Below are 13,982 nucleotides of genomic sequence, written 5' to 3'. Positions count from 1 at the left end.
CCCAGCACAATGGTACCTAGGGAAGGCCTCACCCCAAAACACTGAGTGTGGCAGGTACAGGGGTGGCTGTACGCCCCAGCAGACCTGGCCTGTGTGCGTGCAAGGTGTGCCAGGACACAGCTCCCACAGCCCCCGGCATGGCTACACTGCTGCAGACTCCCGGTGCAGGTGCACAACCAGCAAAGGAGAGTTCCTGCAACCACAGGCTGCACTGGTCAAGCATGCAACGAGCTCATGGTTCTCAGCAGCAGCAACGTTGTCTGTCCTCTCCCACCTACCCGGGCAACAAGGAGGGGACAGGGCTACATCTTGAGCCAGGACCAGACTCCTCTCCCTGCAGACCCCCACCTGCCCCGTCACCCCAAAGCACCAGCCACCATGACATACCAGCCTGGCACAAGCACTCCCAAAGCAGACATTTGACAGAATGATATTCCCTTCCAGTCACTGCCGCAGGGTACATCAGCATGACGCCGGCCGCTGAGTGCAGTTATCCCCTCCGGACCCCAGGAGCTGCTCAGTGCCGTTGCACTGGGCTGCTGCTTGGCCCCTGCCAAACAGCTTTTTGGGGAGAAGGCGGCAGGGGCTACCCATTCAAGGGAGGCCGATCTGGCTGTTCACCACGACACCCAGAGCGATCACAGCCTACGCGACCAAAGGCGCATGCGGAACGCTGCCCGCGCAGCTCCCACCGTGCATCCTCCTGCTGCAAATACGCCGATGCGACCATCTCTGCCACAGCTCACCCCAAATTTCTGCAGAGGGCAGAGTTATCTCCTCCCTGCTCTGCATCGACCCCAGCAGGACCCCAGCAGAGAGCTCCAGCCCCAAACAAGCCCCAAACGCAATCCGGACAGAGACCTCCACACCCTCCCCGCTTCCAGCTGCAGTCTGATCCACTCCAGATCCACCTGGAAAGCTGGATCCAAGGAAGGTGCTGGCACACAAGAGAGGTCAGATCCAGCACAGCCTTTTCATGCACTTAAACCCGAGCACATGAGCAAGCACTTGGCTCAATTGGGACCCCAAGCTCCAGGAGAGGGTAGGGGGGTTTATTCGTCGCAGCCACACTGAGCACAGCACTTGCAACCTCTGCCTCAAGAGGGGGGGGAAAAAAAAAAAAAGGAGGGTGAAGGGAAGAAAGTTAACCCTGGCAAAGAACCCAAAGTTTAAGGAGGTACAAGGAGAGCTGTGCTCCCTGTCAAGCCCAGCCCCTCCGGCTGGGAGTTCAGCTGATTATAAGCCTTTGAAGCAAGGCTGTGAGGCAGAGGGTGGTGGTTTTGGCACAGCCTTCTCCGAGCCCGGAGCCCTGCAGCCGGACAGAAGCAGGTGCACAAGGAGAGGAGAAGCTGCAGAGAGCAAAGTCCCTTCACCGTGGGGACAGAGGAGAGAGCAGGGCGTGGGGTGGGCAAAAGGACTGAAGGCAAAGCAGCCCTGGTTTTTGGGGAGATCCCCTCCTCGGTGCAGGGGGGTCCCCAGGGAGCCCAGCCCACTGGCTGCATCCTCTCCCTTTCGGGCTGCCCAGAAAACCCATCAGGAATCATCAGCATCTCCTGCATCCGAGACAGCCACGCAGGGCGAGTACCGAGGAAGGAGCTGAGAGCTATACTGGGCATCAACTTGTCGGGGCTCGTGTGCTCAGCTGTGGGTGGGTAAACACGGCCCCACGCGCCTGACCACAGCCCCAGCCAGGGAAGCGGGTGGTAGGAGAGGAGGAAAGAGCCTGAACAGGGCTGGTGTGCTTCACAAGACCACAGGCATTAAGCTAACAAACAGCTTCCCAAGGATGCCAGCAGTGCCCAAGCATCTCCGTAGCTCTGAAGCGTGGCAAGGTTTTATCAGCGCTGGCTCCCGGCGTCACACAGGGATGAGTGGGTCCACAGCCTGCTGTGCAAAATTTCCGTGCACATCTTATTGGCTAAGTAACGTGCAAGCACTGCTCTAGGAAGACCTGCAGGCATCTTGCTTCTGCCAGTAAGAGACATGCTGGGACATCTGTCCTCTTTCTGCATCTATGTGGATGGAGCAGGAACATCCCCAAGGGCACCTTTGGGAGCCACGCTGCTGCCTGCCTGGTGCTGACTGTCCCAGCGCAGCTCCCTCCTGGGTGCTGGAGCATCCCTGAAAGTCCTCATGCAAAACTTCAGCCATGCAAAAAGAGGATACACACAGGGACTGCAGTGGCCTGACACATTCTCTAATGCCTCAAGCTCACCCTTGCACGGCCAGAGTGAGGTGGGACTGGGCTGCCCACAGAGGAAACATGGCAGCAGGTCCTGCAAATGCGCCGGACTTGGGGTCACATCCATGATCCCCACTTCAGACACAGGCTGACGTGCCAGCTGTGCCTCTGTTTCCCCTCTGCAAAATGCTGCTGGCTCCTGCTGCTATGGTGAAGACTTGGTACAAATGTGGGCGATCTCTATGGGTCAGGGTCTCTTGTGGAGCCCCAGGTTGACAGAGCTGGGACAAAACAGTGGCCTAAAGCCAGCGACACACAGCTGCTTTTGGTCAACAAGAGGAAAACCGGTTATTAAAGAGCTGCTCCCGAAGTGAACACCATCCCTTTGATCCAGCCAAGTATAGCAATACTACCACACCTGTGACTATGTCATTTAAGACAGGAGCATCATTTACACACCGAAAGGAGCAAAATCAAAGCCACATAACCACAGTCCAGCTTGGGGTTTCCCAGCTTTTGCAGCCTGGACTTTGAGGCCACACTAACACCTTATTTTAACATGCCTTTGAGAGGTTTGTTTTCCTAAAAAACAAACAACTTGGAGAATGTTGGGGCACCGTAATATTCCCCAAGTTCATGGGAAGGACTTGGGGCCATTGCTTGTCTCATGGACTTGTGCTGAGCTGCGATAGGCAGGGGACAATTAGAAGACCCACACTGTAAGGGCAGGAGATGCATTGCCAGATGGGTTCATGGCCATGGGATGCTCTGGCAGCTGCAAGGGAGGACAAAGCAGAGGGCTTTGGAGGTGAAGGGCTGCCTGCAATGTCCCTGGGCACTGATGAGAAGGGCCAAAGGTATCTGGGCAAAGATAAGAACAGCAGAGCTGACCCACAGAAAACCTTGCTGGAAAGAGCATAACCAGGGAAATCAGAAGTACTTTTATTCCAGAGGTTGCATCTGTTCATACTGTCTTTGTATCTTCATTCTTACCATTAGCCCATGATATTTCAACCTAGAGCCAAGCCCCTAAGCAGAGCATTTCGTTTAGCACTTAAACTGAGGAACGTCAAAGCCAGGCTGATTAGCTGAGTTTCAGTTTTACTTACAGTGGCATAAAATGCAATTAAGGTTGCTGTTCCGTCGAAGGCACCGAAGGAGACCCTCTGCATGTGCGTGCTGTCAGGCACAGGACAAGTCTCCACTGCATTATCACCTCCCTGTCAAGCAATGAAAGAGACTGGTTTTAGGTTCTCCCCTTCCATTTTCAATGTCCTGATAGGAACTGCTGCTGCACCAGTGCCTGTCAGTGCAGACATTTGGCTACACCACTCGCATTAAGTCCTGAGGCTGAGCCTGTCCCATAGCAAGAGACCCATAAAAATACAGACAGAGGCAGTGGCGCCTTTTCTTTCCGAGTACGCAGTTCAGCCAGCCCTGGAATATTTTCTCAGCTCAATGGTAGCACCCAGACAGTAAATAAACCACAAACTGCAAAGTGAGAGCAAGCCTTGGAGTCTCGCTGGAGGGACGACTGGCACTTCCGAACCAGGCAGCTGGGAGAGCTTGACTGGTATTTTGGGGTCATGGAAACACCACTGCATGTTTGCTCTGCATAGGCGTCTGCACCACAGGGCTGACCACGTCTAATGTCTGGTTTCCCCTCTCTTTTAATAGACAGAGAAACCACCTGGCCGCGTGAACCTGCCCGGGTTATCACAACCACCGCAGAGCTCCTCTGTCTGGCCACCGCTGTCTCCCGCTGCCTGCTCCTTTCCCCATCTCCAAGCTGGATGAGAAGAGCTGGGAACGTGTGCCCGGGGCCCAGCACCTTCCCCGGCCACATCATGGGCTCATGCGAAAACCAGACCCTGGTGCACCTGTTGCATTTGGTGAAATCACCCTCAGGTGCAAGCACAAAATAAAAATTTAGCCGTAAAACCATTGTTTGGTCCAAGCCCATTAATGGATTTAGCCTACCCTGTTGTAATCCTTCCCAAGCAGAGCAGCAGGTCCTCAGCATGGGTAAAGCTGCAGAGCTTTCCTGAGGGAAAAATTTACAGCCTGCTGGAAAGCCATTTCTGATGGGTTTGTGCAAGTGCTGGTGATTAGACTGTGTGGTGCTGGGGGACACAAATGGACCATCAGGCCAGCGGACAGCAGCCGCGGCATCAGCACATGCCTCACCTGCGGGCAGCATCCAACAGCTGAGTGGCTTTGCATCTGCCAGTGGAGAAGTTCTGGAGCACTTACCTGATCCAGCTGCCTCGGGGGACACGACGTGGAGGTGAGCATCTCTAATGCCATTCAACACCTTTTATCTGCTCAGACACTGGCTGCCACAGGAGCTCTGGCTCAGCAGCATCGTCATCTTCTCACCCATCCTCTCCTGGATTTCCAGCAACCCCATGGGAATGAAGCCCAGTCTCTCGCCAACTTTCCACTCTTCTGGTAACTCAGAGATAAAAACAAACAGATTTGGCAAATCCACCTTTCTCCATAACATTAAAAAACGGCTCAGATAACTCAAAAGCCTGGAAGAAGTAAAAATTGCAGTAAGAACAAGGCAGCACAAGGTGCAAGCTGGTGCTCTTGGTAAGCTGAGCTCATACGAGTAACGGGTCCTTTTGCTCAGCTCCCACACCTCTCCCCACAAAGCAGTGGTGTTGGACGCATCTAAAAAAAAAAAAATGCTCCACCAAAGATTTAAAGTCCAAAAGGGCCAAAATGCCTGATAATGGGTCCTACCATGAAGCTGTGAAAGAAAGGGGAAAATGGAGTGTGATCTATGAATGCAGACGTTCCTGAGGAAGATGAGCTCTCCTTGGTGATTTCTCCACCAACAAGACGGATAAGGGAAATCTGGGCAGAGTTTTTGTGAACCATATGTTTAAAAGGATGGTGCATTAACGAATGATTGTGATGAAAACACAAAGAAACGATTCAGAAGCTGAAGCAGCAAGAGGCTTCATGAGCCTAATAATTTTCTCTTAGCTTATCAAAAAAAGAGGACTGAGAGCTGATTTGATTGCATCGCATAAGCCTCTCCACAAGGAGCAAAATCTGGGTCTTTAAAGGGGCTCTTTAGACTGGTGGTGAAAGGCAGAACAAAAATTAATAGCTGAGAGTCAGACAAATTACAAGTGGAAATAAACAGTGAAGGTGATTAACCAGGCGAACCACTGAGGGAAACAGCGGATTCTCGGCCGTCTGATTTCTTCAAGATGGGCTGCTTTCCTGGAGGATGTGCTTTTGCTCGATTCACATGGTAGGGAACGATGCACAGGTAGTATGAAATTTAAGGTCTATATTCAGGAGATGAGAGAGGATGATCTAATGTCCCTTCTTGGTCATAAACGTGATGGATCTAGAAGTCTGTGAAAGTTGGCAGAGACTCATTTCCCCAGTCTGCCCTTGCACATGTAATGCTTGCTCGGTTTAATAAAACCTCGTATTAAAACCATCTCACTAATTTTCAGTGACAGCAGTTTTTTCAAGAGCAGACATTGCCCAAATGGTAACAAAACCCTTTTTCATATCCCAATCACCCCCCAAAAACCAGTGCGGCGTCTCAGACGGGACTGGCCCAGGCAACCACTTGAGACTCAATGACTTACTCTTCTTTCCCCTAAAAAAAAAAAAACCCACACAAAACAAAACAGGAAACAGAGCCAAGCACAAATAATTTTAAAAAGGGAGAAACTTCACCACTGGACATTTGCAGAGTGCCATGCCAGCTAGTTTAGCCAAAAGATGGATTTCTGCTGTTTGAGGTAAACCGGTGGGTGTTTCGGGAGCTAGCACCATTGAAGGTGGGGGCTGACAGCCCCAAAAACACCAGGAGAGAACAGCTAAATTGCAAAAGTGAATGAGGCCACTTCCCAGACAATGAAGAGCAATTCCTGAACACAGCTTTTAAATAAATTTATATATAATAAATTAGTTTTGGTCTTATCTGAGGCTTACCATGAGCATCATGAACATCAGAGGATTTGCATCGCTGTGGGAGCAATTTAAGGCTGAAGGGGTTTTTGGGAGGGAGGATACAGAGCCAAAGGTGGCAGCCGCTTGCAGCAATCTAACCCTCAGACTGAAACGGGGCAAGAACAAGTCAGATTTACTGAGCGTGACGGAGACTTCAGCAAGCGCAACGCCACTGTGAAGTTGTGCCATCCATAAGCCGGAGGCAATGAATCATCTCTGCTTCAGCACGTTGACAAAACTTTCTATCCCACCACCCATCAGACCACCAGATTATTTACTCTTACTGTCATGTTACTCAATAAAAAGATTTTTAGGGATTTTTAACTCACTCAGGCTGAAATTCCCGTAACTTGTACTTTGTAAAAACCCCTCTGAAAACCCTATGTTATGTCTTAGCAAGGCCTGTAGCACGAGGATGATTCCCTCTAAGAAGTGAGGCCACGTGAGCGTGTCTCTAAGGTGACTTGATAATACCCCATTAAAAAAAGGAAATCAACATTAGCTCCCAGGATCCTGGAACTATGCCTTGAGAGCAGGATGCTTCGCTTTCTCCTGTGCTGGCCATCTTCAAAAGCATTGAGGGAAGGTTGAGAAACCAACTGTGGGTTCTTCTGCATTCAGTTGAAATATTGTTGTTTGATTGGTTTTTGTAATTTAATTAATGAAAAACTCCCCAATGGCAATTAAAATGCAAATTGTCAATGGGTCAGTATAAATACAAAGTGCATTTCTGCAAAGTTCATGGAGCAGGTCTGGAAGAACTTCAACCTTTTATACCCTCGCTTCCCAATTTTATTATCTTACAAGTAGAAACAGACTCCAGTAAGCCTCATGGATTTTGTGTTCATTTGTGGGTTCAGGGTCACAACACCCGAATTTCACTCTGTCGGCTTTCAGAGTCGGAAGCTACTTGGGGGGGGGGATGTTAATCCCCTTAACACAAGGCAAGAGAGGGAGGGCTTGATACAAAACCGCTGCCAGGGAGTCGCCAGTCACAGTCACTTTGCCCCTTCCAAGACCTGCTCCATCCCTTGCAAGCGAGCACCTGCAGGAGGAGGAACCACCGGTCTAGCCCACAGGGAAAAGAGGGAAACTGAGGCACTAAGCAGCTCAGCAGTTACCTAAGCAAATTCTGACAGGTAGGACGCGAGTCCCACGCGTGCCCTGTGTGTAGGTGTGTGGAAGACACATGCACATCTTTGCACATTTGTGTCCTGCCTTGTGGTGTGCTAAATCAGAAACACTCATGGCCATGGGATAACGGCCCGAGGAAGTTATCTGCACAAAATTAGAGACAGTTTAGAAGGAACCACGCAGGAGAGGCAGAGGGAAGTGCAACAGTTAGCAACTCAAACTCAATTTCAAAAGAAACATAGAATAACTCAGAGTAGAAGGCACCTGCAGTGGTCACCTCATCCCACCCCCTGCCCCAAGCAGAAGGGGCAGTGGCTCAGCAACATGCCATAGAAGATGGTGAACGTGGGGCGAGGGGAGGAAGACTGATAGGATTTACTGCTGAGTTACTCCTTTTGGTCTCTTCGCTGCCTTATCAGCACTAGTGGGTAATGACACTCTTGATGAAACTCTGCTGGGTGACTCAGACAAGTCTGACATTTCAAGTCCTGTAAACCTTAATGAATCGATCTCGAGGGGGCTTTCCTATAAATTGACCTTACCTAGTAGGTCAATTTAAACAGGAGGATGGCTCTGTGGTCTCTCTGGGTACATTTTTTCTAGCTTTCTGGGGACAAACAGTGGTTAATTTCATGAGACTAATCTGACACATTAATTTACTCAATCCAGATTTGCCCACAAGGCCCCTTTGCCGCCCCATTGAGTGTATCCACCCAGTGATTAATATCCAGCAGAGGAAAAGTTCTTCTTTACTAATAGGTGCAATAATATCTGTCTTAATGAGAGTCCTGCAAAAGCAATTCTAGTACTCATAGGCTTCTGTTTTTAAATAAACTTCTGCAGAAGAAGCTGGCGGCTCAGACTAGCCAGAGACCAAGCTTTGGGCTGGTCACTTCTGGGATGTGAAGTGCTAATGTAGTGTCTGGCCCCATGACGTGATGGGAGCCCAGGACACCCACGACATCCTCCCCTGGGCTCAGGATGAGGCTTTGTGTTTTAGTGGTCTGCAGCCCAACCCTTGGAGTCAGCCAAGCTTAATCAGCAGCACTGCTCACTGTACGTCATCATTCCTTCACCTTTTCAACCCATATCCCTCCTTCCCTAAAATGCTTTACAAGCCACAACACCAAGAGAGACGGATCTACTTTGAGGGCTCCAGAAGAGGACAAGGTGAGCTCATGTAGAGCATCTTCATTGGTGACTTCAGAATAATCCTGGTGGTCCAGCTCCCTAACCAACCTGTAGACCTAACCTGAGATTTAGCCAGGGAAGAGGTTCAGTTCACACCTAACACATTTAATTCAACCTTTCACTCAATATATGTTACTGGCCATGGTCAGAGACAGCTATACAGTACAGTGGGGTGCAACAGCTGCCCTTACATTTCACAAGCACCCAAGGAGCACATCTGTGGTTGTTTGGGGTTGCTCAATGCAATCCCCCACCATCACACATGAGCACGTCCAGAAAACAACGCTTCCCTACTGAGCAAAATGAATCCGTGTAGCCATAATTAGACAAATATTGTTAAAGGAAAAGCTATATGTGAGTGTAGACTAAACATAGCTCTTATGCCAGATAAAGCTGTGTTCATTACACTGAAAGAGGAACTGTTCATGCCGTAACAAGCGGTCAAACCCGATACTTCAGAACAAATACACATATATATACTCTATCTGTATTTATAATGTTGATAAAGCATATAAAAGGCTGATCCAGCTTCCAACACAGTCAAAAGAAAGACAACCATTGACTTTAGCGAGTGCTGGAGGAGGACATGAAATAGTAACATGAACTGGAGGACGCAGGTAAGGTCACTTGGATGCTGGTCTTCGACCATTAAAAAGAAATTTCCTTAGTGCGAGTGAATTGATTGTTCAAGCTGCTGCCTGAAATACTTAGGAAACTTTTGTTTTTGGAGTCCATACTCCTTAGCATTAGTATGACATGCAAGGTTGCATTCAACGTTATCTTAATTTAATTTCGCCTAATGGTGACCTTGGGAAACTGTTTGAGAAAAGCTTACCCTGATAGGGACCTTTCCCAAGGTCTCCATTGTGGGTCCCTCACCCTGCGCGCTGCAGCATGTCCTTTCTGATCTTCACTGTCCCTGGGAACCTCAAGCCACTGTGGAAGGATCACCTCTTGATTTTGATAAACTCAGCAATCCTCTCTTGAAACCACCTAGAAGGAGCAAGCGTGAAGCCTCGCAGGGATGCGTTAGCTAAAACCACTCTTCAGCCCCAAGTTTTGTGTCTCTACATTGCAGATTATCTGCTTACAAGAAAACAGACACACGTCCACTGGAGACTTGAGTCACAGCCTCAAAGCTTCCCTGACACGTTCTTTGCCAAATTTTTTCAGGCAAACCTATATCATTTGCATTTTATCATATCAAAATCACACATCAGCAGTTGAATCAATAATCATGAAGTTGCTATAAATTAAGATTTGGATGTAATCACCTGTTGTAAAGGAAAATTTTCATTTCCAACTGGGATAAATTGGAAATCTCTCATATGCAAGTGAGGAGCGAGACCTTCAAAAAGAAGTATTTGCCAGAAAGTCATTTGCCATTCTGCCACTTTACATCCTTTTTGCTGTCACAGTCGATCATTTTTAAATGTACAGATTTATAAAATATCGAGGCTAGCCAGGTGCTGTAATTTATTATCACATCATTTGGGAAGATAGAGGAGGATCTATTTTGGGGGTTTTCAGCCTTTTTCTAGCAGAAGGCCGGCAGGCGACCGGACGCACACAGCATACCAACCTCCCTACTTCACCGCGAGAGTCTAAAATCGGTGTGTGAAGCCTCCAGCACAAGAGGAACACGGCGAGAAGAAGCCATGAGCCACCCCCAAGCTGTCTGCTCTAGCAGCATCCCCCAGCAGGCACGATGGTCACTGTGGTTCCCTTCCAACTGAAATATTCTATTCTATTCATGGGGCAGTGCTTGACGGGCACACATAGTGTTAAAAACCAAGGGTGGGGGTCTACCAGGGCTCCTAAAATTATCTGGGGGAAAGGGATGCCAAGAAGCCACCCATGCGACCTGGAAATCCACTGCTTTCTCCCATCTCTCTCTTTTCTAGTAATTCCTGTAAATGTTATTTTGCTGACACGTCAACATTTTGCACTGTTCCTTTTAGCTCCACGCCGCCTCGCCATCCCCATCCCCTTGGAAGGGCCTGAGCCTTGGGCTTTGCAGATTAAAGCCGTTGCTTCAGCCAGCCCCGGGGGACACAAGCTCGCCCCAGCAGCCCGTTTCATCTTGCCAGAGACACCAGGCTGTGTTCAGAAGGGGGAAAAAAAAGAAGGAAAGAGAGAAAAGAAAAGCCCATATATGCATACACACACTTGCACACCTTTTCTGTGCTCTCACACACAACATTTAAAAAGAAACTTTCCAAGAGTTCAGCTAAAGTTAAAACAAAGTGAGTAACGTGAGACTCGGTGCCGGAGCTGAATGGAAAGTACACGGAGTCCGACTGACCTGCGCTGCCGTCCAGCGGCTCCCACGAGACCACCCGAAAAAAGCTGCCTGCTTCTGTTGGAGCCGAGCGAGCCACATCATCTCCCTCCTGGGGTGGTGCAGCTCCTCGCTAAAAGCCATAAATTAAAAATAAATAAATAAATCGAAACAAAGGGAGGGGAGCAGGGGGGAGAAAAGAAATCCCAGAGAGAAAAGGCCAAAAGGAAATGACCTTCCCTGCTATTAAATAGGTGACAGACGGGTATTATAAACGCACCGCGGCTTGGGAGGGAAAGGAAGGGCGAGGAGGTGACACATCGGCCCCTTCGGCTCAAGGAGAGGCTGGGAACGGGACAGGGCTGCGGACAAGCGCAACCGCACCGTGGTTTTTTGGCGACAGACACGGCAAGACCGCTGTTGGCAGGACGCATCCAGAACAGCGATGAGGAAGAGAGAGCGGCTGCAAAGCGCTGAAGGGAGGGAAAGGAGCCTCAGATCCCCCGGCTGCACCAAAGGGACACGGGCTTGACTTGCTTGACTTGCCTGGTCATATTTTCCAGCCAACTGCAAAGAGCTGTGTTAATTCCTCCAGCCCTTGCTCGCCTTTGAATGCGATCACAGGAAGGGTTTGCAGAGCAGCAACGTCCTGTTCTCCAACACTCCGACCACAGCCAGGGTGCTATCAGGGCTTTTTTTTTATGGGGAGAAGAGCAAGGGGACAGAAGCTAATTACTTAAATGATTACCTAATTACCCTCAGCTGTCCCAATCCACCCCATCTCCACTCTGGGAAGGGTGCAGCTGAAACTCCCACCAGTACCTTGCCCTGTCACATCTCACGCAAAGCACTTCACCACCCAGTGCCAAAAGTTCCTAAAACTTTTTGAGTTTAAGAAGCCCAAAGCAAGCCTTGCTCACAGAAAACTCTGGGACACAGGCTTGCCAAGAGCCAACTACTGGAGCAGTCAATCACTCAATAGCCCAAATGGGAGACGGCGGGAGGGCTGGGGACAACCTGTCTGTTCCTACCTGACCTGCAGCACTGCTGCTGCCCATCACAGGATCCTTCCCATGGGGCTGCTCTTGGGAAGTGTGTCCTGCCTCGTCTGGTCCACCACACACAACCTGCCCACCATCCAGACTGTCAACGCAATCAGTAGTTGCGTGTCTGTTCTTGAACCCATGGTGGTCTCCCACGCCATCTCTATACGGTGTAAGCTCTTGAAAGAGCCAGCAGCAAAGGCCAGAGTACACAGGCAACTGGAGGTAAGCACCTTTCCCTTCCCTCCTGCCTTTTTTGTCCAGCCTCTGTCTCTTGCTGTGGAGAGGTAAAAGCTTTGGGTACAAATTGGGTATCCTAGAGCTCAGCGAACCCTCAGGGTGGGATGGACCTCAGAGCGGGGACACCTTGGTCAGGTTGCTGAGGACGATGTCCCGTCAGGCTCTGAGTATCTCCAGGGATGGAGACTCTACAACATCTCTGGGCAACTTGGTTCAACGTTAGGCCATCCTCCACATAAGAAAGTTTTTTCTTAGTTGTAAGTGGAATTTCCTGTATTTCAATCCGTGCCAGCCAGTAAGGCCTCACCCTGGCCATGGAGACCACTAGGTCCCCAGGTGGGTGCAAAAATCCCACTTACGGGGTGCCCCAGTTCCCAGGATGGGGGTGTTACCCTGAGGACCCAAACCAGGAGGCCACAAGCCCTTCGAGAGGAGACGCAGATGGATATGAAACAAAAAGCTTGGAGATTCAATTCTTTTTATTATGGAAGTCTATAAAATAGCCACATGGATTATTTTTTTTTTAAGATCACAAAATACACAACATTCACTTTAATATGCGACACATAATATTATATACATATTAAAAACCACATGACTGAAACACATGTTCACACGGCACCAATTTCATAACAAAAAACCCCACAAGTGCTTTTTTCTTTTTTTAAAAATTAAAAACAACTGTGATAAAACATATTAATATTTTTCCAGACAATGTTTACAATAGAGGAAAAAAATCATATTTTACTAAATAACAAATATTTAACAGCAAAACTTTATACTAAATATCTATTTTGAATTATAACAAAAATAGTACTTATAATAGTTTATAAAGACAAACAAAAAAATTTGTGTATAAAATAATATTATAGCAAATTGGACTGTGCTAAGAAAAAAAAAACCACACAAAAAAAAAATTCTGAGATTCAAAGTGCTTTATTCTGCAAACCCACTGCAGCAACTTTTTTAGTCAAGTTATATTAGTTAGGAATGGAAAAACAAAAGCATGACTTACTTATGCCTAGATTCAATACTCACACACACAAACATTATATATACACATGATGTAAGCATATATATATAATGGATGTATGCATCTTACATTACCGCTCTCCAATCAGCCACTCACTCAAAAACATGTTTGGTTTTCACTTTGTAATGATATTGGAAGTTAAAATAAAAACTTCAGCCAAACCCTTCACCGGTTTCCCGTGAGCACAAGTGGGACCGAGCCCTTCCGGAAAAGTCCGCCCAAGAGACTTTGCTCGCCATGGCGTGGCGCGAAGCCGCCCGTGAGCTTTACCCGGACCTTTTAACCTTGTTGTCCGTTCCCCTCGCCAGCTTTCCCCTTCTCCAGCCTCCTCTCTCCCCCGAGCACAGTTTTCTTCCCCCGACAGGCCTCAGATGGAAAAGTGGGCTCCTGGGTAGCACCCGGCAGCGGGTCCCTGCCGGGTTTCACCCTGCAGCCCCACCCTGGCAGAGCATCTTCCACCTCCTGCCCCCGTCCCCATGTCCTACCAGAGCTCATCGTCCACAAAGACCGTGGACACCCTCACGAGCCACTTACCTTTCCCCAAATGTTTGCCCCAGGACACTCCCCGCCTCCCACCGCATTCAGGTTTATGTTCTCCTTTGTTTCTTTGCCCTTTGGGATTTTGAGTGCGATTAAGCTCCTTGTACCACCTGGAAAGTTTTCTCTCCACTAGGGACAAGGAAAATCCCTGAAATCTCGACAGTGCCTGGCCAGTGGTGTGTCACTCAAGATTCCCAGGCTGGCAAACTAGCTGAGCCTCTGCTTGATGGTGCACATTGCCGGAGGCTCCCAAGACCTTGCTTTGGTGTTTGGCGTGGTCTTCACCAACTGAAGGCAAGGTCTGGATCTGAATGGCATCTCCTAGAAGACTGGCAGTTTTATTTCAGGTTAAAT

The sequence above is a fragment of the Phaethon aethereus genome (genome assembly GCF_964289735.1).
Source record: "Phaethon aethereus genome assembly, chromosome: 4".
In the NCBI taxonomy this organism is placed as follows: Eukaryota; Metazoa; Chordata; class Aves; order Phaethontiformes; family Phaethontidae; genus Phaethon; species Phaethon aethereus.
Note: the sequence above shows the minus strand (reverse complement) of the source record.